This window comes from Coenobita brevimanus, chromosome 82 (genome assembly GCF_032717465.1).
Source record: "Coenobita brevimanus isolate Jiangsu-jjx chromosome 82, ASM3271746v2, whole genome shotgun sequence".
NCBI lineage: Eukaryota > Metazoa > Arthropoda > Malacostraca > Decapoda > Coenobitidae > Coenobita > Coenobita brevimanus.
Genome location: NC_137035.1, coordinates 18,564,065 through 18,574,064, shown reverse-complemented (window position 1 = coordinate 18,574,064; position 10,000 = coordinate 18,564,065). Strand labels below are relative to the sequence as shown.

The 10,000-nt window shown below is 43.2% G+C and overlaps 1 long non-coding RNA gene across 1 annotated transcript in view; it reads right to left on the bottom strand.

Moving 5' to 3' along the window:
• Positions 1-10,000, bottom strand: part of LOC145409626 (uncharacterized) — a 281,066-nt gene that overhangs the window by 105,268 nt on the left and 165,798 nt on the right. The gene's annotated exons all lie outside the window — the stretch shown is intronic.

Here is a 10,000-nt window from a genome sequence, read left to right as displayed (position 1 = left end):
GTGAGGGTGACAGTGAGGGGTGAGGGTGAGGAGGGTGGTGAGGGGGATGAAGAGTGAGTATGGGTGGGGGTGAGATGACCTGGGATGAAAGGGTGAGTTTGGATGAAGTTGGATGGAGTGAGGGAGAAGGCGAGGGTGAGGGTGAATAGGGGGGGTTTTGGGTGAGGGGTGAAAGTGTGGATAATAATGATGGGGTGCAGTGTGATGGGGGAGGGGATGAAGATGGAGGGGGGAGAGTAAAGGTGGGATGAGGTGGGGTGTGTGTGTGGGTGAGGGTGAGGTGGGGTGTGTGTGAGGGTGAGGTGGGGTGTGGGTTGGGGTAAGTGTGGGGTGTGAGTATGGGGTGAATAAGGGGGTAAGGAAGGTCAGGAGGGGGGAGGGGGAAAAGAGTAATGAAGAGTAAAGTTGGAGGGAATGGGGGTGATGATGATGATGATGATGATGATGATGATGATGAATCGGAGGAGGAGGAGGAGGAGGAAGAAGAAGAGGAGGAAGAGGAGGATAGAGGGAAGCAGTGAAGGTGGAGGGGGGAGGGGGATGAGAATTTAGAAAAAGATGAGAGGATAAAAAGATGAGGGGTTAGGACGGGGTGGGGGAGGAAGTGGAGGGGGAGGAGGGAGAGACAGAGGATGTGCAGAGAAAAGGGATGGAGGGAATTTGGGGAGGATAAGAGGATGGAATGATGGGGTGGGGGGGGGACTGAGGGGAGGTGAGGAGGTGGAGGGGAAATATATGGAGGTGAAAAAGAGAGGAGGGGGAGAGGGGGAGGGGGAGGAAGAATAGAAGCCAGATGAGACAATGGGTGGGAAAGTGGAAGGTGGGGAAGAGGGGGTGTGGATGTAGGTGCTGGGAGGCGGAGGGGGTGGTGGGAGTGGATGGGGAGGGACGGAGGTGGATAGTGAAAGAAGTGGGAAGAGAGAAAGGCGAAGAGTGTAGGTGCGGAGTGGAGGGATGGGTGGGGGGAGAGTAGGAGGAATGGGGTAGATGGAGGGGGAGTAAGAGGGATGGGAGGGGTGGAGGGAAGCTAAGAGGAAGAGTAAGAGGGATGGGAGGGAGATGGTGGCTGAGTAAGAGGGAAGGGGTGGATGGAGAGTGAGAGGAAGAGGGATGGACAGAGGAGTAAGAGGGAGTAAATAAGAAATGAATGGAGAATCTTGTACTAAGAAGGTAAATGGTAAACACATAGTAGATAATCTAAAAACAAACCAAAAAATGTCAGTAATATCAAAAGAATGCAAGATGATCTCCACACAATTACAGTACACCCCTCCTCGCAGAAGGTGATAAACTCCACGGATTTCTGTTGCCTCGTTTCACTAGATGTGTGTTTATATTTGTATGCGTTTCACCTCTGACTCCATATGAACCATTAAAGGGCATGTTTAAGGGAATAAGAAGAAGAAAAAAGAAGTAGAAAGAAGAGGGAGAAGACTGAAAGACTGACGACGACGATGACGGAAGAGGAGGAGGAGGAGAAGTACAAGAAATAGAACAAGAACAACGAAAACAAGGAAACTGTCAAGGTGTATTTGACAATGGAACAACTCACGCATAATTTAAGTTAGTAATGACAAGAAGGCATTACACTAAACTCCAAGACGTTCCCAAGAAAAAAAGAATAGAAGAAAAACACTAAACAAACACAGCTTACTCGTCACACAATAAATATGCTACGGAAGGAGGGAAGTTACTATTTATAGGTTAATAAATAAAGAATTGTTATTATTCCTTACTGTCTGTCTTGAGGAAAAATGGATAATGTGAAGAAGGGACATGACGAAGAGAATAAATAAGAAAAGATTCGGTGTAAAGAGTGGTAGGAAGATAATAAATGATATAGTTATTTGTTTAGTGTTACCAGGTGTGTGTGTGTGTGTGTGTGTGTGTGTGAGAGAGAGAGAGAGAGAGAGAGAGAGAGAGAGAAACACAGGCGTGGATAAATGATACTTATTTGCTCAGTGTTTACAGTTAAATGAGAGAGAGAGAGAGAGAGAGAGAGAGAGAGAGAAACTAATGATGCACATAATGGCTATTCTCTCTTTTACTGTCTCTTATTCTCCTCGTTTCTCTAATTAGGTCACTATTTCCATGACCTTTCCACCTAATTAGCCTTCCTCTATATCCTCTACATAAAACTTAACTGCTTCCTTTCTTTCATCATTTCGCCACAGTTTTGCTAATCAGCTCTCTCTCTCTCTCTCATACGCCCATCCCTCCCCATTCCCCCCCTTCCTTTCTTCCTTCTCTCCATTAATTTCTCTCTCTCTCTCATACGCCCATCCCTCCCCATTCCCCTTTCCTTCCTTCTACCACTCTCTCCATTCCTCTCTCTCTCTACCGTCATCCCTCTTTCATTCTCACCCGTCCTTATTTCTTTCCTTTCCTCCTCCCTCTCTCCCTTCATTCCTCTCTCTCTCTCTCTCTCTCTCTCTCTCTCCCTTCATTCCTCTCTCTCTCTCTCTCTACCGCACAAACAAACAGTCGCTCACAAAAACAAAGCCACCTAAACATACACAGGCGTTGAAAAAAAAAGCAGAATTATAAACACACTTATTCTCTATCACACACACACACACACACACACACACACACACACACACACACACACACACACACATACACACACACACAAAACCACTCAGGCAAAAACATCAAAACATTCCTTCACTCACCAAACGATCTCTCTCTCTCTCTCTCTCTCTCTCTCTCTCTCTCTCTCTCTCAAACACTTCCACAACCAAACATACTTCTACTTAATATACACTATCTCTCTCTCTCTCTCTCTCTCTCTCTCTCTCTCAAACACTTCCACAGCCAAACATTCTTTCACTTAATATAAACATCTCTCTCTCTCTCTCTCTCTCAAACACTTTCACAACCAAACATACTTCCACTTAATATACACGACTCTCTCAAACACTTCCACAGCCAAACGTACTTCTCTCTCTCTCTCTCTCTCTCTCTCACGCACCCCTCCCCTCCCGACACATATATCTAAAGACCTTATTACCACGGGCATAAAATAAATCACCCACGCTCACCCCGCATCAAAGCGTAAAGGGGGAAACTCAGGAGACAAATACAGGGTGAAATGAAGGAGTCTCCCTCGCCCGTATAGAAAACGGGAAGGTTTGTTTACATTCATCAGCAGGGGAGATCTTGCGCGCGGGTTTTTATTATTATTATTATTATTTTTTTTTTCTCCTGGGACCTGATTTTCTGTTCCTCTGTTCTCTTGCTGTTATTTTTGTTGTGGTATTCGGGGCTTGATTTTCCTTTTTCTTGTTCTCCTTTCTTTGTTTTTATAATGTGGGTTTTGTGGCGTCTTCTACCGGGGTTGTAATTTATGTACTTTTTAGGCTTGTGATTTTCTGATTTACTGGTGTTTTTCCTCCTTTATTATTATTATTATTTTTATCAACATGGTGACGTCTCTCTCTCTCTCTCTCCACGTCTTAATGTTTATTTACATTCCTTTTTCTTCTCTGTCCTTATCTCGCTTCGTAGGGTTCTCTCTCTCTCTCTCTCTCTCTCTCTCTCTGGTATTCGCCGTGTGCTTCCCTTCCATTGTCCCTGCTGGATGGTATTTATTGCTTGTTTAGGTAATGCCACTCAGTTCTGGTATTTTTGCTAATGTTACTCTCTTGTTCTTTGTCTTACCTGATCCCTTGTTCCTCTGGTCTCCTCGCCGTTCTACGTTCTTCCATGTACCTGCACACACACACACACACACACACACGCACGCACACACACACACTTTCATTCTTCGGGTAATGTGACAAAACAATTACACACACACACAGACACACACACACACTTTCGTTCTTCGGGCAATGTGACAAAACAATTACACACACACACACACACACACACCTTTTCTTCTTCGGGAAACATAAGAAAACCACTTCCTTTCAAGAAATATAAAAAGATGTCATCAAACGAAAACGACTTAAGTAGAGATTTCGTTCCCCAAGGCGTCTCTCTCTCTCTCTCTCTCTCTCTCTCTCTCTCTCTCAATATCCCTGGCACTGAATTTTTTTATGGGATGAGTTTATTTGTCACTAAGAAGGAAAGAGGGAAGGAAGGATGGAAAGACGGAAGGAAGGAAGGAAGAAGCAGGAGGGGAGACACAAAGTGAGGCTGTGATTTGTGTGTGTGTGTGTGTGTGTGTGTGTGTGTGTGTGTGTGTGTGTGTGTGTATGGGGTCAAGACAAGGTAAACAGGTCAAGGAAGAGAATGAAGACAAGCAGAGCGAAGAAGAAAGACAGAGAAGACAGGGGAAGAAATGAACAGCGAGAGAAAGGAGTGAAACAGAATGAAGAAAAATGAAGATGGGAAGAGTACAAGACGTTCGAGCATCTTCAATCCTTCTTCCAAGCCGAAATAAGAACCTCCTAATGATCTCACCTGTCCAAGATGATCAGGTGGGCTTTTGACATCTCACACATCAAATCTCAAGTGAAGTTCTCAGTTTTTCTGCTTTCTGATTGAGTTTTTCTGAGATGGTGTGGGCGGGTGAAAGTTAAGAAGAGATGGGTAGAGGCATCACGACAATCACCTTCCCCATCGCAAAAACAATAAAAAACAAAACAAAACAAGAAACTATTTTGCGACTTTAGGTTGTTACGTAGCTCAATCATTCATTCCGTCAAACTGGCATGTAATTTGTCTCTTAAACCTTCTCCTTAACGACGGGAAATTCAGTTCCTTTAGATGTCTTCACGGCTTTTACCTGTTCAAGATGGATTACCTGAGTAGTCTTCATCTTATCGGCTTCCAGACTGAGAGAGAGAGAGAGAGAAGTAGCTAGGCTTGTACTGCATCCTCTTATAGGCTAAACACAAGATCCATTTTCTCTCAAGAATAACAGGCTAAAGGGCACGTTCGAACAAAGATCTCAGAGTACAGTAACCGTATTCGACTATAAACAGAAGACGCGCGTGTGTGTGTGTGTGTGTGTGTGTGTGTGTGTGTGTGTGTGTGTGTGTGTGTGTGTGTGTGTGTGTAAAGCGGTCTGGCTAAATTTCCAACGTTCATGCGTCACGGATACCTGGTCATTTCAACTAATATTTCACATCGTTTATTCACGTCAGCGCCACCAACAAACATGTAAGTAGGTCAGGGTTGTTAAGTGTACGAAATGCTAGACCTCTGCTACACACTGATGCTGTCCCACGTGCATCTGCTGCCAACTGTACATCTATAGCAGGTGATGGGGAGGGATGCTGCTTTTACGTGCTGGTGCTGCTACTACTACTATTATTACTAGCTACTTCTACTACTACAACTACTACTATTATTACTAGCTACTTCTACTACTACTAATACTACAACTATTACTATCATTACTACCGCTACAACTATTATTTATTAATATTATTATTATTATTATTATTATTATCATTATTATTATTGTTATTATTACTACTACTACTACTACTATTACAATGTGTGTGTGTGTGTGTGTGTGTGTGTGTGTGTGTGTGTGTGAGAGAGAGAGAGAGAGAGAGAGAGAGAGAGAGAGAGGTAATTAAAATGAGAGAGGGGAAGAATGAAAATGAGAGAGAAAGGGGAGTGAGATGAGAGAGAGTGGGTACAATGAAGTGTGAGAGAGAAACAAACGTGGAGGATAATTAGAGAGAGAGAGAGAGAGAGAGAGAGAGAGAGAGAGAGAGAGAGAGAGAGAGAGAGAGAGAGAGAGAAGAGGTGGAGGAAATGAGACTATCAGTGAGAGAAGAGAATGTGTGTGTGTGTGTGTGTGTGTGTGTGTGTGTGTGTGTGTGTGTGTGTGTGTGTGTAGAGCAATTTCCACCACTTCAAAACAATACATTTTTTTAAGCAAGAAAATAAATTGCCTTGAGACTTAAAGACTAAAATAACAAGACAGCAAATAAATAAATAAATATATAAAACACGGTATTAAAGAATTTTTGAATATTATTTTTTATGTAATTCCTTTATTGATGAAAATTGTACTGAGGTGAAGTAATTGTTTAGTGGCAGGAAGAAATGAGAGAGAGAGAGAGAGAGAGAGAGAGAGGCAATATGATCTTAATATACCTGATCTCTCTTTAATCTCTCTCACTTTCCTCTCTCTCTCTCTCTCTCTCATTTCCTCATCTCCCTCCCTTACCTTCCCTCCACCTTCTCTCCCTTCATTCCTGTCTCCCTCTTTCTCCCTCCCCCTCCAATTCCCTCCCTTGTTTCCGTCTATCCCTCTTCCTCATTCCTCTTTCTCTCCTTTCCCACCCCCTTCCCTCCTTCTCTCTCTCTCTCTTTAATTACCATCTAAGAGGCAGTTACAGGCCCTGTCCCTTGTCACTCCCGACGGAATGTGGTGCAGCCCTTGTTAGCCCTGTCCTGTGGTGGTGGTGTGGTGGGGGGTTGTGGTACTGGTCAGTGTGGTGGTGGTGGTGGTGTGGTGGGGGGTTGTGGTACTGGTCATTGTGGTGGTGGTGGTGGGGAGGTGGGGAGGGGACTGGTCACTGTGGTGGCGGTGGTGTGGAGGTGGGAGGGGACTGGTCAGTGTGGTTGTGGTGGTGTGGTGGGGGGTTGTGGTACTGATCAGTGTGGTTGTCGTGGTGTGGTGGGGGGTTGTGGTACTGGTCAGTGTGGTTGTGGTGGTGTGGTGGGGGGTTGTGGTACTGGTCAGTGTGGTTGTGGTACTGGTCAGTGTGGTTGTGGTACTGGTCAGTGTGGTTGTGGTATTGGTCAGTGTGGTTGTGGTGGTGGTGGTGGTAGTAGTGGTGGTCTGGGAAGTTGTGGTAGTGATGGTGTTTGTGGTGGTACTTGGAGATGAATGTGGTAAATTTTGAAGGGGATGGTGGTAGTTGTGGGAGGTGGTGGAGTGGTATGTGTGGTAGTGGTGGTGGTGGGTAGTGGTGGTGGTGGGTAGTGAGGGTAGTGGTGTGGTGCTATTAACAGTGGTAGTAGTGGTAGTTATGTTGTCAGTTGTAGCAGGGGGCAGGATACTTAAGAAACTGACATGGAGTGCTTAAGATGGTGGTAACTGTGGTAGAGGGAACTGTGGGAGTTGTGGTTGGTGATGGTGGTAGTTGTAGTAGTGATGGCTGTGGTGAGGGGAACAGTGGTAGTTGTGGTTGGTGAGGGTGGTAGTTGTGGTAGTGGTAACTGTGGTGAGGGGAAGTGGTAGTTGTGATTGGTGATGGTGGTAGCTGTGGCTGGTGCTGGTGGTAGTTGTGGTAGAGGAAAACAGTGGTAGCTGTGGTAGTAGCATCTGTGGTAGGTGTAGTAGTAGTAGTAGTGGTAGCAGTGGTTACTATATCTGACTTAAAATGATTCCTTATCCAATATTTTTCAGTCCCACCCCAAAAAAAAAACAAATATAAAAAAAACAAGAAAAACAACACCGTAATTACTTCTCCCCTGCCCCCTGTGGTAATAAATAGAGGTAATTAAGCAGGTGAGGTTAATTAACACCTGTGAGAACACCTGAGGACGTCATTAAAGAACCTGTTTGTTTACTTAAGAGGCCCAGGTAAACAAGACAAGAGGGAAACAACACAAACAAATAAACAAAGGTGTGGACTGCATTACTGACGCACACACACATACATATACATACATACACGCGTGCACACAGGCAGATATACATACATACACAAACATATAAACGAACATACACACACCCACATATACAAAGTCACACACACACACACACACACACACAAAGAAATGACCATAATCCGGCACTTGCTTTACTCTCTCTCTCTCTCTCTCTCTCTCTCTCAGCAATAAACAATAAAACGGCTAATCCTTCAATAACCTCTGCTTACTGTGTGTGTGTGTGTGTGTGTGTGTGTGTGTGTGTGTGTGTGTGTGTACGTATGTATGTATGTATGTACGTATGTATGTACGTATGTACTGTACAGTATGTATGAACGTATGTGTGTGTATGTATGTATGTATGTGTGTGTATGTATGAACGTATGTGTGAATGTATGAACGTGTGTGTGTGTGTGTGTGTGTGTGTGTGTGTGTGTGTGTGTGTGTGTGTGTCATATACCCTACTACAAATCCCTACCGACACCGTAATCCCCCACAAATCGCTACAAATCCACCGAAACGAGGATGTAACAAGCCTAACTTCCTTGTTTGTACGGTTTAAAAAAAAAAAATAATAATAATAATAATAAAACAAAAACAAAAACAAGATTCCTTCACTTTTATAGCCAATACTTAATCTTTCAATAGTCTCTCTCTCTCTCTCTCTCTCTCTCTCTCAAGCTTACGATACAACAGCAAGATATTTGAACCTCTCTCTCTCTCTCTCTCTCTCTCTCTCAAACAACACCAAGATATTTGAATTTCTCTCTCTCTCTCTCTCAACACCAAGAAATTTAGATCTATCCTTATTTTCAAAGTGTATAATTAACGAAACCCTCAACAAATTTCCCGCAGCGACTTATTCCACTCCATTAAGCCGCATCCCCATTAATTACCGTAATTTTCCACACCGTTAGATTCAAATGTTATCGACTTCAAACAACTGGCGGTTAATGACCGTTGTGGGTGCAGAGATTTAAAAAGAAGTGACCGTTGAGGAAGTAAAAAATAATCACTTGAATACGAAACAAAGGAAAATGACCGTTGAGCATCCAAAAATTTAAAAAAAGTGACCGTTGAGGAAGTAAATATTTAAAATGACTTGAAAAATGAAATAAATGAAAATGACCGCCAAGCGTTCAAAAATTTAAAGCGACCGTTGAGGATGTAAACATTTAAAAATTATTTGACTGATATGAAGATGACGGTTGAGCTTCCAGATATTTAAAAATTGACCGTTGAGGAAGTAATAATTTAAAAATGACTTAAAGAAGTTGAAACGCAAAGGAAAATGGCCGCTAAGGGTGAAAAATGAAAAGAAAAATAAGGGGAAAAACTACAAAAAGGAATTACAGCTGAGTGAAGGAATATTAAAAAAAAAAAAAAAAAAGATGGAGGAAAAACAGAAAATGTTCGAAAATCCAATGTAACACGTATCTCTGGCGCCAAATGACCATACAAAATACAAATCTCAGTGTCTTCAAACAAGCAGCCGTTAATGACCGTTGATAAAGCAAAAAATTTAAAAGAGGCGACCGTTAACTTGAAAAAACAAAGATGCGGTTTAAAATGACCAAGAATTCAATATAATTCCTATTTTTGGCGGTAAACCACAACAAAAATCAAATTACATGCCGTGGAAATGACAAATAAATAAGCAAATAAATAAAACTCAAACAGGATACGTTGGAATTCTAATTACCGGTCTTTTTTCGAATTGATCCCGCGCAATTCCTGATTCAAAATGGCGGCAGCGTGACGTCATCAACCGTCAAAGAAAAATGGCGGGAAATGCGGCGACGAGACCAGGAAATTGGCGCGAAATGAGGAAGAGGGAGAGAAAAAGGGCATGGAGGGAGGGCTGGAGGGAAGAAGGAGGGCTGGAGGGGTTGGAGGGAAGAGGGAGGGGAGGGGTTCAGAAAGGAAAGATGATAAATAAAGAGTGAGAGGATTAATGAGGAGAGGAAACTGATAAAATGCGAGAGAAGAGGGAGGGAAAAGGTAACGGATTGGAGAGAAAGGTAATTATCTATCTATCCATCTATTGCCAGACGCCATAATCCCGTAAGAAGTGGCCGTTTGTCTTTGAGTTAGTTGTTTTACGGGGAGGGGCACTAACCCTCCATCAACCCATCTGCTGACAGGTAGGGAACACGCATGGGTTGGTTATATGGTTACCACCCAGCGGTGTAAATGGTTTCCTGGCTTACAGGAAAGAACAGTAACAGAAAATGACAGGAAAGATCGGAGAAATAAAAAGGGAGGAGGGCAGACACAGAAAACAAATTATAAAATATGAAAGACGAAATACGCAGCACTACATCGAGTGAGTGGATGACGGTCGCCACCACCTACCACTAAAACGTAATTAAATCCATAAGAAGACAAAGACAATTAAGAGAATAGAATTGCAGAAAAGTTACACACAGTA